This window comes from Octodon degus, unplaced genomic scaffold, assembly GCF_000260255.1.
Source record: "Octodon degus isolate 3935 unplaced genomic scaffold, OctDeg1.0 scaffold00353, whole genome shotgun sequence".
Lineage (NCBI taxonomy): Eukaryota > Metazoa > Chordata > Mammalia > Rodentia > Octodontidae > Octodon > Octodon degus.
In genome coordinates this window covers 226,306-231,533 of record NW_004524929.1, presented here as the reverse complement: position 1 = coordinate 231,533, position 5,228 = coordinate 226,306, and positions in this window count along the sequence as shown.

Below are 5,228 nucleotides of genomic sequence, written 5' to 3'. Positions count from 1 at the left end.
ATTACTATTTTTTCAAGAAACTCCACACTGATTTCTATAGTGACTACAGTAATTTACACTTATTCTCCATCATCTCAATTGTCCCAATCTTTCCCCTATTTCAATTTTGGGGGGGGTTTGTGTATTTGATATGTTTTTATTCTATTCAAGTTACACTGATTTTTTTTTACTTTCTTCACACCTACCTCAACAACATGGTACATTTGTACATTATATGACCATATTATTTTTAATTTTATTAGTACACATCAGTGATACATAATGATTATACTCATCATGAGTTGGTACATGCACATAACACATCTTTTTTTTTTTTTTTTTTGGTGGAACCAGGGATTGAACTCAGACCCTTGCACTTGTTAGGGAAGTGCTTATTCCACTGAGCCATCTCCCCGGCCCCATAACACATCTTAATTCTGATTACACTCAGCTGCATTTTCCCCTGTCCTTCCTCCACCAATTTTTAAGCTATCATCTATCTTATCTATTTATTTATAGTTTGGGCTTCTTTTTGGTACAGGGTCTCAGTACACAGCTTGGACTCATAGTGATCCTTCTGTCTCAGCCTCCCCAGTACAAGGATTCCAGGTGTGCACCACAGGCCAGCCCGGCATGCCCTCCAGGGCTGGCATGGCATGTTGCACCAGGGATCGGACCTGGGTGCTTGTTGCCGAGTTATCGCCCCAGCCCAAACAATCATTTGATGTATTTGTTTTGAACCAAGGATTGAACTCAGGACCTTGTTACTGCCAGGCAGGTGCTTTAGTTTGGGCTTCTTATATAAGACAAAAAAAATGCAATGTTTAAGTGTGTCTGTCTGATTTTCTTTTTGTCCAGGGAATCCATCTCAGGACCTTATGCTTGCCAGGCAGGCACTTGTGCCATTGAGCTATATCCCCATCCTGTGTTTGTTTGATTTATTTCACTTCACATTATGGTCTTTTTAAACATTAAGATTATTACAGACCAAATCATATCTAAAAGATGTTTTTATGTTCCAGTGTAGGCAATCTTTTAAATTGGGGGTTAATTTTACATATGCCGTTTTCTTGTTCTTTTTTTTTTTTTTTTTTTTTTTTTTTTTTTTTTTTTTGGCAGAACCAGGGATCGAACTCAGGCCCTTGCACTTGCCAGGGAAGTGCTTATTCCACTGAGCCATCTCCCCAGCCCCATGCCATTTTCATTCTCTATTGTGTTGTTCTTGTTACAACTAAGCTTTGTTATGTCTGAATTTTTCTAACATTGAATCTGTGATGCAAAACAAATGTATGATGTGCTACAAATTTTATGCATGGTAAACTAAGTTATAGCCTATATAACCTGTAAAACATTTCTTGTAAATTACCTAATTTATTTTTTCCATTTCTGTACAGTTTTCATGTAGAATTTTAATATATTAGTTGTGACCCCTTCTGTAAACATTTTCATATTATTTTATTTTGATGATACCACATTCATTGGCATGATAAATTGAACACTATTTGCTGAAAATTTTGAAGAATTTTCTTTTCATATGTGTGGTCCTGCGGGTCAAACTCAAGATCTCACACATACTAGGCAAGTGCCCTAACATGGATCTATACTTCCAGCCCAATTAGGTTTTTTTTTATTTTTTATTTATTTATTTTTTTTGAGGAACCAGGTATGGAACTCAGGCCCTTGTGCTTGCCAGGCAAGCACTTATTCTCCTGAGCTATCTCCCCGGCCCCACCAATTAGGTATTTTTAAAAAGTTGTGACTCCTTAAAACTAGAATGCAAGAATAAAGGTGCTAGGATGTGGAGGAGCAGGGAAGGAGATTTTGTAAATTTTAAATTATTTATTGGTACAATTGAGATATATATGATGATCATGTTCATCATAGGGATTTTGTACCTGTACATAATAAACCTTGATTTGTCTTTAAAAAAAAAACTAGAATGCACTGAGCCAGGAATAGTGGTGCCAATAATCCCAGCACTCTGCGAGACTGAGGCAGCGGGGTCACAATTCAACCCGAGTCTCAGCAATGTAGACACGCAGTGAGAGCTTGTGTCAAAATAAAAATAAAAATATATAGGGTTGGAGATGTACATAGTTCAGTGTGAGCACCCTGAGTTCAATCCTCTGAACCACAAAAAGAAAATTTGTTTCTTTGTTTCTTTCTTTTTTTTTTTTTTGGTGGTACCAGGGATCAAACTCAGGACCTTCATTTGCCAGGCAAGCACTTTTTCCACTGAGCTATCTCCTTGGCCCCAAAGAAAATTTCAAACACACACACACACACACACACACACACACACACAACATGACAATGTGTCTGGAATATTTTGGGGAAAATACATGCTCCACTTGCTTTTTAGATGACATTATTGTGATTTAACCAGTTGTACAAAGTGGGGAGTCAGCAAAGAGCTACAAGGATGATAGAATCACTGCGCTTTTTTCTTTGCTGGAAAAGAATGGCAATCTATTATAGTGATGTTTTTCCACAGAGCTAGATGCTTTCTACAGTAGCGTAACACTATATTCAATGAAATATTCGTTAAGCACTTAACTATATGCAAGATCCTACAGTGGACCAAGAAAAACTTGGCACCTGAAACGCACCAAACTTTGTGCCTGTGTGTGTTTAAACATTATCCTTAAGGCTAGAAACCTATATTACTCTGTCAGAAATTAGTTTTACATGTATCTGCCTTGTGCCTGTCCATTTTCACCCAGGAGCTATTTCTCACCCATTTAATCTCCACATTTTTCAATACTCCATGTGATAGTTAATTGACTAATTGTCAACTTGAGTAGGACACCCAGCTGAACTGAGTGGGCATGGTTTGGGGCATAGAAGATCCACTTAAGGAAGCTTGTGCTGGAACAATACAAAAGGCGAATGGGAGAGGGCAGGATTTTGCACTGATTTCTCTTGGAAGAGCTTTGTTCCTGTAGGTACTCTGCTGATTTTCACCCAGCTGGGGTTTTCTCATCCTCACCTATGCCTTTACCTTGAATGTTATATCCTGGTTCTCAGAGTCTCAGCTTCCAGCACCACCCTGCAGCCTGCCAGGACAGATTCCTTAGCCTGCAGCACTGATCTTGGGGCTCTGCAGAGGAGACCCTCGGTCTTCTATTGCAGATTCCTCAGCCTGCTGGTACAGACTTCTATGGGTCATTGGCCTGGGCTCCAGCCTTCAGCTGGCTTCTTCAGATCTCTGATGTGCAGATAGATCTCTTGCATTCTTCTACATTTGGCTATGTGGGTGACTACTGTCTGTTAATTGTAGATTTCTGTGTCCTGCACTAAATTGGTTTATCTTGCAAATACCAATACACTCAAAACTGAGAGAATCACTCATATTGCTCAGTGGAACTCATTTGTAAGGTGGTAACCAAAAACTATTATATGTGAGCATCTATCTCTCTCACTCAGAGACAACAGAGTTGACTGTGCCATTTTAAATTGATATAAATGGTAGAATCAGTTTTTCTTCCTTTTATAAGGAGTTGTAATACATTTAATAATCTGGTAGGGAAGCATGACATTATGATTGCCATTTCTTAAACTAAGATGATTGAGGAGAGCAGAATTGGAAGTGGTGGCCAGATATGTGTAAGTGGAGTTTAGTTCCTTGCACATATGATCTCACTTGAGAGGTCATAAAGGTTTTCTTATCCCTTAGAACTACCACAGCTTTTTAACATTTGAAAAATTCATGGCCTTCCAATTGAAGTTTCTCTCTGTTAAAATGCAAATCAAATATGCTGTAGAAGCAACTTTGTTATTAGTCATACTTTTTTTTTGTGGTGCTGGGGATTGATCTCAGGACCTTGCACTTGCCAGGCAAGCAAACACTTAATCTACTGAGCTATCTCCCTGGCCCCTCAGTCATACTTTGGTGGAATACTTTTGTTTAGTATTTTCCATTCCTTCTTGCAAGCAGCTTTTGATAGAGAACAGCAGGATACTAGATAAGATAGAGTACATTTTCAGTTCTCTTAAATGAATTTTTCTCATCCTGTCATAATAGTTTGGTTCTGTCAAAGCTTCTTCTGTGGGTGGCATGCTGACTATGCTCATAATTCTCCTTTTATTCCTTTTGGCATACAGGAAGAGGCTGAAGATAAAAAGGTCACTCTCAGGTAGACATTAGTGGCTTAATTACAGGCTTCCTGAACAGTGTAATCAATGGAACCATCATCACCCATGACTCTGTAACTCCCAGACACGGGGGCTGCTCTCGGCAGGCAGCCAGCCTGGGCCATGGGTCTCTCCAGGGTCTGGTGTGGGCTGTGACAGGGGCTCCAGCCTCATATCAATTTTTTAATGCTTATTTGCATGAGAGAAACCTGGGCTTTGTTTATATTATGTAGCCATTAAGCCAATTTTAATATCTGCCTTTTCTGTAGTTTAACTTTTTAAAATTTGCTTAATATTTTAGATGAATGCCAGAATCATGTTTTTTATTTCCTACTGTCCAAATGAATTCTAAGTTGTTAACTAATGTAAAACAAATAAAATTAAGATTATTGGTACAATTTAGATACACATAATGATCATATTTATCAGAGGGAATTTGTACCTGCACATGATATGTTCTGGCTCCTTTTTTATTCTTTGAACACTTCCTGTACCTCCAACCCCTCCCCACCTCTTAACTTGCAAAATTTTGTTTTCATTTATTTTTCTTTTATCATCCTTTCTTTTCCCCTCCACCCTTGCTAGTTCCCCTTTCTTTGGAACAATTTTAACTATTTCACAATACCTATTCTACACTTTAGCCCCATGTTTACCTTTTCATTTTCTCACACCAAAGAAAGAATGCAATAATTAATGTGATTGTCCAACTTATTTCTCTTAAGAGTATGTTGTCAAAGTGTATCAATATACCTACAAATGTTTATTTTTTATAAGCTTATTCTTCTTTATGGCTGAGCAGTACTCCATTGTATAATATTATATTTCATTCTATCCATTCTTTGGTTGATGGGCACTTGGGTTGTTTCTAATATTTAGCTATTATAAACTATGCTGCTATAAAATATGGGCATGAGGGGCCTGGGAGATGGCTCATTAGAGTAAGCGCTTCCCTGGCAAGCATAAGGGCCTGAGTTCAATCCCCAGTTCCGCCAAAAAAAAAAAAAAAGAAAAGAAATCAATTGACTGTATGAGTTTGTACAGGAGCTGGGGAGATGGCTTAGTGGAATAAGCACTTCCCTGGCAAGCACAAGGGCCTGAGTTTAATCCCCGGTTCC